Source organism: Drosophila bipectinata, unplaced genomic scaffold, assembly GCF_030179905.1.
Source record: "Drosophila bipectinata strain 14024-0381.07 unplaced genomic scaffold, DbipHiC1v2 scaffold_219, whole genome shotgun sequence".
Lineage (NCBI taxonomy): Eukaryota > Metazoa > Arthropoda > Insecta > Diptera > Drosophilidae > Drosophila > Drosophila bipectinata.
In genome coordinates, this window is record NW_027222864.1 from 25,001 (window position 1) to 35,000 (window position 10,000).

The 10,000-nt window shown below is 31.5% G+C and overlaps 2 non-coding genes across 2 annotated transcripts; both read left to right on the plus strand.

Moving 5' to 3' along the window:
• The first annotated feature begins 17 nt into the window (after nucleotides 1-17).
• LOC138927324 (5.8S ribosomal RNA) lies at nucleotides 18-196 on the plus strand. The gene has a single exon (XR_011443842.1). It is a non-coding gene; the product is annotated as a 5.8S ribosomal RNA (ribosomal RNA).
• Nucleotides 197-514: 318 nt separating this feature from the next.
• LOC138927320 (large subunit ribosomal RNA) lies at nucleotides 515-4,464 on the plus strand. The gene has a single exon (XR_011443838.1). It is a non-coding gene; the product is annotated as a large subunit ribosomal RNA (ribosomal RNA).
• The last annotated feature ends 5,536 nt before the right edge of the window (nucleotides 4,465-10,000 follow it).

Here is a 10,000-nt window from a genome sequence, read left to right on the forward strand (position 1 = left end):
TTTATATATATTTATAAAACTCTAAGCGGTGGATCACTCGGCTCATGGGTCGATGAAGAACGCAGCAAACTGTGCGTCATCGTGTGAACTGCAGGACACATGAACATCGACATTTTGAACGCATATCGCAGTCCATGCTGTTATGTACTTTAATTAATTTTATAGTGCTGCTTGGACTACATATGGTTGAGGGTTGTAAGACTATGCTAATAAAGTTGCTTATTATTATATATTTTTATAATGATATGCATATGGTATATTATTGGATATATTTATATATTCATAATATTAAATATAAAAGCAATTATCTCAAATATTTATAAAAGAAAAAATGAAGATATACAATTCTTTCTTTTTTCAATTCAAATAATACTGAGAAATGTCTAGCATAAAAAAAATTAAATTTTTTTTAACTAGAATTGTCTCTTATTTAAAGATGCGAAAATTGAAAATATATCAAATATATTGTTCTTCATAGAGATATATTGTTTATATATATATACATTGCTTTATACAACCTCAACTCATATGGGACTACCCCCTGAATTTAAGCATATTAATTAGGGGAGGAAAAGAAACTAACAAGGATTTTCTTAGTAGCGGCGAGCGAAAAGAAATCAGTTCAGCACTAAGTCACTTTGTCTATATGGCAAATGTGAGATGCAGTGTATGGAGCGTCAATATTCTAGTATGAGAAATTAACGATTTAAGTCCTTCTTAAATGAGGCCATTTACCCATAGAGGGTGCCAGGCCCGTATAACGTTAATGATTACTAGATGATGTTTCCAAAGAGTCGTGTTGCTTGATAGTGCAGCACTAAGTGGGTGGTAAACTCCATCTAAAACTAAATATAACCATGAGACCGATAGTAAACAAGTACCGTGAGGGAAAGTTGAAAAGAACTCTGAATAGAGAGTTAAATAGTACGTGAAACTGCTTAGAGGTTAAGCCCGATGAACCTGAATATCCATTATGGAAAATTCATCATTAAAGTTATAATATTTAAATAATATTATAGAAATAGTGTGCATTTTTTCCATATAAGGACATTGTAATCTATTAACATATATAATTTATCATAAAATATGACTTATAGTTTATTCAAATTATTATGCTTGCATTTTAACATAGGATAAATGTCATTAATTTGATAAAGTGTTGATAGATTAATAAGAATACAGTGCGTTAATTTTTCGGAATTATATAATGGCATAATTATCATTGATTTTTGTGTTTATTATATGCACTTGTATGATTAACAATGCGAAAGATTCAGGATACCTTCGGGACCCGTCTTGAAACACGGACCAAGGAGTCTAACATATGTGCAAGTTATTGGGATATAAACCTAATAGCGTAATTAACTTGACTATTAATGGGATTAGTTTTTTAACTATTTTATAGTTAATTAACACAATCCCGGGGCGTTCTATATAGTTATGTATAATAATATTTATATTATTTATACCTCTAACTGGAACGTACCTTGAGCAGATATGCTGTGACCCGAAAGATGGTGAACTATACTTGATCAGGTTGAAGTCAGGGGAAACCCTGATGGAAGACCGAAACAGTTCTGACGTGCAAATCGATTGTCAGAATTGAGTATAGGGGCGAAAGACCAATCGAACCATCTAGTAGCTGGTTCCTTCCGAAGTTTCCCTCAGGATAGCTGGTGCATTTTAATGTTATATAAAATAATCTTATCTGGTAAAGCGAATGATTAGAGGCCTTAGGGTCGAAACGATCTTAACCTATTCTCAAACTTTAAATGGGTAAGAACCTTAACTTTCTTGATATGAAGTTTAAGGTTATGATATAATGTGCCCAGTGGGCCACTTTTGGTAAGCAGAACTGGCGCTGTGGGATGAACCAAACGTAATGTTACGGTGCCCAAATTAACAACTCATGCAGAAACCATGAAAGGCGTTGGTTGCTTAAAACAGCAGGACGGTGATCATGGAAGTCGAAATCCGCTAAGGAGTGTGTAACAACTCACCTGCCGAAGCAACTAGCCCTTAAAATGGATGGCGCTTAAGTTGTATACCTATACATTACCGCTAAAGTAGATGATTTATATTACTTGTAATATAAATTTTGAAACTTTAGTGAGTAGGAAGGTACAATGGTATGCGTAGAAGTGTTTGGCGTAAGCCTGCATGGAGCTGCTATTGGTACAGATCTTGGTGGTAGTAGCAAATAATCGAATGAGACCTTGGAGGACTGAAGTGGAGAAGGGTTTCGTGTGAACAGTGGTTGATCACGAGTTAGTCGGTCCTAAGTTCAAGGCGAAAGCCGAAAATTTTCAAGTAAAAATAAATATTACAATTATTGTGAAAATTATATACTTGAATAATTTTGAACGAAAGGGAATACGGTTCCAATTCCGTAACCTGTTGAGTATCCGTTTGTTATTAAATATGGGCCTCGTGCTCATCCTGGCAACAGGAACGACCATAAAGAAGCCGTCGAGAGATATCGGAAGAGTTTTCTTTTCTGTTTTATAGTCGTACTACCATGGAAGTCTTTCGCAGAGAGATATGGTAGATGGGCTAGAAGAGCATGACATATACTGTTGTGTCGATATTTTCTCCTCGGACCTTGAAAATTTATGGTGGGGATACGCAAACTTCTCAACAGGCCGTACCAATATCCGCAGCTGGTCTCCAAGGTGAAGAGTCTCTAGTCGATAGAATAATGTAGGTAAGGGAAGTCGGCAAATTAGATCCGTAACTTCGGGATAAGGATTGGCTCTGAAGATTGAGATAGTCGGGCTTGATTGGGAAACAATAATATGGTTTATGTGCTCGTTCTGGGTAAATAGAGTTATAATCATTTATGGTTGTAACTTGTTCCCCGGATAGTTTAGTTACGTATCCAATTGTGGAACTTTCTTGCTAAAATTTTTAAGAATACTAGTTGGGTCAAACCAATTAGTTCTTATTAATTATAACGATTATCAATTAACAATCAATTCAGAACTGGCACGGACTTGGGGAATCCGACTGTCTAATTAAAACAAAGCATTGTGATGGCCCTAGCGGGTGTTGACACAATGTGATTTCTGCCCAGTGCTCTGAATGTCAAAGTGAAGAAATTCAAGTAAGCGCGGGTCAACGGCGGGAGTAACTATGACTCTCTTAAGGTAGCCAAATGCCTCGTCATCTAATTAGTGACGCGCATGAATGGATTAACGAGATTCCTTCTGTCCCTATCTACTATCTAGCGAAACCACAGCCAAGGGAACGGGCTTGGAATAATTAGCGGGGAAAGAAGACCCTTTTGAGCTTGACTCTAATCTGGCAGTGTAAGGAGACATAAGAGGTGTAGAATAAGTGGGAGATATTAGACTTCGGTTTGGTATCGACAATGAAATACCACTACTCTTATTGTTTCCTTACTTACTTGATTAAATGGAACGTGTATCATTTCCTAGCCATTATACGGATATATTTATTATATCTTATGGTATTGGGTTTTGATGCAAGCTTCTTGATCAAAGTATCACGAGTTTGTTATATAATCGCAAACAAATTCTTTAATGAGAGATGCATTCATGTATTATCGATTTGAAAATTTGGTATAACTCCAATTACTCAGGTATGATCCAATTCAAGGACATTGCCAGGTAGGGAGTTTGACTGGGGCGGTACATCTCTCAAATAATAACGGAGGTGTCCCAAGGCCAGCTCAGTGCGGACAGAAACCACACATAGAGCAAAAGGGCAAATGCTGACTTGATCTCGGTGTTCAGTACACACAGGGACAGCAAAAGCTCGGCCTATCGATCCTTTTGGTTTAAAGAGTTTTTAACAAGAGGTGTCAGAAAAGTTACCATAGGGATAACTGGCTTGTGGCGGCCAAGCGTTCATAGCGACGTCGCTTTTTGATCCTTCGATGTCGGCTCTTCCTATCATTGTGAAGCAAAATTCACCAAGCGTTGGATTGTTCACCCATGCAAGGGAACGTGAGCTGGGTTTAGACCGTCGTGAGACAGGTTAGTTTTACCCTACTAATGACAAACCGTGGTGGCGACAGCATTCCTGCGTAGGACGAGAGGAACCGCAGGTACGGACCAATGGCACAATACTTGTTCGAGCGAACAGTGGTATGACGCTACGTCCGTTGGATTATGCCTGAACGCCTCTAAGGTCGTATCCGTGCTGGACTGCAATGATAAATAAGGGGCAATTTGCATTGTATGGCTTCTAAACCATTTAAAGTTTATTATTTATATTTTAAACGACAATGGATGTGATGCCAATGTAATTTGTAACATAGTAAATTGGGAGGATCTTTGATCACCTGATGCCATGCTAGTTACATATGAAAACATTATTTAATACAATGACAAAGCCTAGAATCAATTGTAAACGACTTTTGTAACGGGCAAGGTGTTGTAAGTGGTTGAGCAGCTGCCATACTGCGATCCACTGAAGCTTATCCTTTGCTTGATGATTCGAAATATAAAAAAAATGTAAATATGCATGTGTAAATATGTATATTTAGTATAAAAAATCTTTATATGCTATATCTAAGAAAGCATATAAGGATTTATCACGGGTTGTCCACGTTTCCCTACTAATTGTGGCCTACTAACTGTTTCGTCATCTTATTAGTGACGTGAAAAATGAAAATAATATTTTTCATTTATATTGTTATAAGTCTTAAACCTTAAGACGGCGGGAGTTGAATTACTTTCGTTTAGGTAGCCAAATGCCTCGTCATCTTATTAGTGACGTGAAAAATGAAAATAATATTTTTCATTATATTGTTATAAGTCTTAAACCTTATAACGGCGGAAGATGAATTACTTTCGTTTAGGTAGCCAAATGCCTCGTCATCTTATTAGTGACGTGAAAAATGAAAATAATATCTTTCATTTATATTGTTATAAGTCTTAAACCTTATAACGGCGGAAGATGAATTACTTTCGTTTAGGTAGCCAAATGCCTCGTCATCTTATTAGTGACGTGAAAAATGAAAATAATATTTTTCATTTATATTGTTATAAGTCTTAAACCTTAAGACGGCGGAGATTGAATTACTTTCGTTTAGGTAGCCAAATGCCTCGTCATCTTATTAGTGACGTGAAAAATGAAAATAATATTTTTCATTTATATTGTTATAAGTCTTAAACCTTATAACGGCGGAAGATGAATTACTTTCGTTTAGGTAGCCAAATGCCTCGTCATCTTATTAGTGACGTGAAAAATGAAAATAATATTTTTCATTTATATTGTTATAAGTCTTAAACTTTAAGACGGCGGGAGTTGAATTACTTTCGCATAGGTAGCCAAATGCCCTGTCATCTTATTAGTGACGCGCATGATTCAATTCAAGAGATTCCTTCTGTCCCTATTTAAAACCTCACGGATATTAAAAATATTAAACATATATTGTTATAAGTCTTAAACCTTAAGACGGCGGGAGTTGAATTACTTTCGCATAGGTAGCCAAATGCCTTGTCATCTTATTAGTGACGCGCATGATTCAATTCAAGAGATTCCTTCTGTCCCTATTTAAAACCTCACGGATATTAAAAATATTAAACATATATTGTTATAAGTCTTAAACCTTAAGACGGCGGGAGTTGAATTACTTTCGCATAGGTAGCCAAATGCCTCGTCATCTTATTAGTGACGCGCATGATTCAATTCAAGAGATTCCTTCTGTCCCTATTTAAAACCTCACGGATATTAAAAATATTAAACATATATTGTTATAAGTCTTAAAACCTTAAGACGGCGGGAGTTGAATTACTTTCGCATAGGTAGCCAAATGCCCTGTCATCTTATTAGTGACGCGCATGATTCAATTCAAGAGATTCCTTCTGTCCCTATTTAAAACCTCACGGATATTAAAAATATTAAACATATATTGTTATAAGTCTTAAACCTTAAGACGGCGGGAGTTGAATTACTTTCGCATAGGTAGCCAAATGCCTCGTCATCTTATTAGTGACGCGCATGATTCAATTCAAGAGATTCCTTCTGTCCCTATTTAAAACCTCACGGATATTAAAAATATTAAACATATATTGTTATAAGTCTTAAACCTTAAGACGGCGGGAGTTGAATTACTTTCGCATAGGTAGCCAAATGCCTCGTCATCTTATTAGTGACGCGCATGATTCAATTCAAGAGATTCCTTCTGTCCCTATTTAAAAACTCACGAATATTAAAAATATTAAAAATATTTTCATATGGATATGCAACCGTATTGATAATCCAAATATGTGTGGGAAAGTCGTACTTCCTATACGATAAATGACCGGATTGACGAAACCGTGTTCAAAAAGGTATATAGGGTAGGTGGTGTTCGGCCTACCAATATAATATTAAAATAATATTATATTAAACAGAAGATCGCCAGTATTAATATATAAGCATATGGTTATGAATACATATGCATATAACATATATGAAAATATATTAATATATATAAAAAAATCTATATGAATATGAAAATATTTATATGTATATGGAATATATGGTAGGTGATGGTGTTAGCCTACCATATAATATATAATATAATAATTTAATTATATTATATTAAATATGGAAATATTAAAAATATATTAAAAATATTAAAAATATTTTCATATGGATATGCAATCGTATGGATATCCAAATATGTGTGGGAAAGTCATACTTCCCATACAATAAATGACCGGATTGACGAAACCGTGTTCAAAAGGTATATAGGGTAGGTGGTGTTCAGCCTGCCAATATAATATTAAAATAATATTATATTAAACAGAAGACCGCCAGTATTAATATATAAGCATATGGTTATGAATACATATGCATATAACATATATGAAAATATATGAATATAAAAAAAATATATATGGATATGAAAATATTTATATGTATATGAAATATATGGTAGGTGATGGTGATAGCCTACCATATAATATATAATATAATAATTTAATTATATTATATTAAATATGGAAATATTAAAATATATTAAAAATATTAAAAATATTTTCATATGGATATGCAATCGTATGGATATCCAAATATGTGTGGGAAAGTCATACTTCCCATACAATAAATGACCGGATTGACGAAACCGTGTTCAAAAAGGTATATAGGGTAGGTGGTGTTCGGCCTACCAATTATAATATTAAAATAATATTATATTAAACAGAAGACCGCCAGTATTAATATATGAGCATATGGTTATGAATACATATGCATATAACATAATATAATAATTTAATTATATTATATTAAATATGGAAATATTAAAAATATATTAAAAATATTAAAAATATTTTCATATGGATATGCAATCGTATGGATATCCAAATATGTGTGGGAAAGTCATACTTCCCATACAATAAATGACCGGATTGACGAAACCGTGTTCAAAAAGGTATATAGGGTAGGTGGTGTTCAGCCTGCCAATATAATATTAAAATAATATTATATTAAACAGAAGACCGCCAGTATTAATATATAAGCATATGGTTATGAATACATATGCATATAACATATATGAAAATATATGAATATAAAAAAATATATATGGATATGAAAATATTTATATGTATATGAAATATATGGTAGGTGATGAGGATAGCCTACCATATAATATATAATATAATAATTTAATTATATTATATTAAATATGGAAATATTAAAAATATATTAAAAATATTAAAAATATTTTCATATGGATATGCAATCGTATGGATATCCAAATATGTGTGGGAAAGTCATACTTCCCATACAATAAATGACCGGATTGACGAAACCGTGTTCAAAAAGGTATATAGGGTAGGTGGTGTTCGGCCTACCAATATAATATTAAAATAATATTATATTAAACAGAAGACCGCCAGTATTAATATATGAGCATATGGTTATGAATACATATGCATATAACATATATGAAAATATATGAATATAAAAAAATATATATGGATATGAAAATATTTATATGTATATGAAATATATGGTAGGTGATGGTGATAGCCTACCATATAATATATAATATAATAATTTAATTATATTATATTAAATATGGAAATATTAAAAATATATTAAAAATATTAAAAATATTTTCATATGGATATGCAATCGTATGGATATCCAAATATGTGTGGGAAAGTCATACTTCCCATACAATAAATGACCGGATTGACGAAACCGTGTTCAAAAAGGTATATAGGGTAGGTGGTGTTCGGCCTACCAATATAATATTAAAATAATATTATATTAAACAGAAGACCGCCAGTATTAATATATAAGCATATGGTTATGAATACATATGCATATAACATATATGAAAATATATGAATATAAAAAAATATATATGGATATGAAAATATTTATATGTATATGAAATATATGGTAGGTGATGGTGATAGCCTACCATATAATATATAATATAATAATTTAATTATATTATATTAAATATGGAAATATTAAAAATATATTAAAAATATTAAAAATATTTTCATATGGATATGCAATCGTATGGATATCCAAATATGTGTGGGAAAGTCATACTTCCCATACAATAAATGACCGGATTGACGAAACCGTGTTCAAAAAGGTATATAGGGTAGGTGGTGTAGGCCTGCCAATATAATATTAAAATAATATTATATATAAAATATATGATCGCCAGTATTGATATATAATCATATGGTTATGAAAACATATGCATATAACATATATGAAAATATATGAATATAAAAAAAATATATATGGAATATGAAAATATTTATATGTATATGGAAATATATGGTAGGTGATGATGATTAGCCTACCATATAATATATAATATAATAATTTAATTATATTATATTAAATATGGAAATATTAAAAATATATTAAAAATATTAAAAATATTTTCATATGGATATGCAATCGTATGGATATCCAAATATGTGTGGGAAAGTCATACTTCCCATACAATAAATGACCGGATTGACGAAACCGTGTTCAAAAAGGTATATAGGGTAGGTGGTGTTCGGCCTACCAATATAATATTAAAATAATATTATATTAAACAGAAGATCGCCAGTATTAATATATAAGCATATGGTTATGAATACATATGCATATAACATATATGAAAATCTATGAATATATAAAAAAAAATATATATGAATATGAAAATATTTATATGTATAGGAAATAGATGGTAGGTGATGATGTTAGCCTACCATATAATATATAATATAATAATTTAATTATATTATATTAAATATGGAAATATTAAAAATATATTAAAAATATTAAAAATATTTTCATATGGATATGCAATCGTATGGATATCCAAATATGTGTGGGAAAGTCATACTTCCCATACAATAAATGACCGGATTGACGAAACCGTGTTCAAAAAGGTATATAGGGTAGGTGGTGTTCAGCCTGCCAATATAATATTAAAATAATATTATATTAAACAGAAGACCGCCAGTATTAATATATGAGCATATGGTTATGAATACATATGCATATAACATATATGAAAATATATGAATATAAAAAAATATATATGGATATGAAAATATTTATATGTATATGAAATATATGGTAGGTGATGAGGATAGCCTACCATATAATATATAATATAATAATTTAATTATATTATATTAAATATGGAAATATTAAAAATATATTAAAAATATTAAAAATATTTTCATATGGATATGCAATCGTATGGATATCCAAATATGTGTGGGAAAGTCATACTTCCCATACAATAAATGACCGGATTGACGAAACCGTGTTCAAAAAGGTATATAGGGTAGGTGGTGTTCGGCCTACCAATATAATATTAAAATAATATTATATTAAACAGAAGACCGCCAGTATTAATATATGAGCATATGGTTATGAATACATATGCATATAACATATATGAAAATATATGAATATAAAAAAATATATATGGATATGAAAATATTTATATGTATATGAAATATATGGTAGGTGATGGTGATAGCCTACCATATAATATATAATATAATAA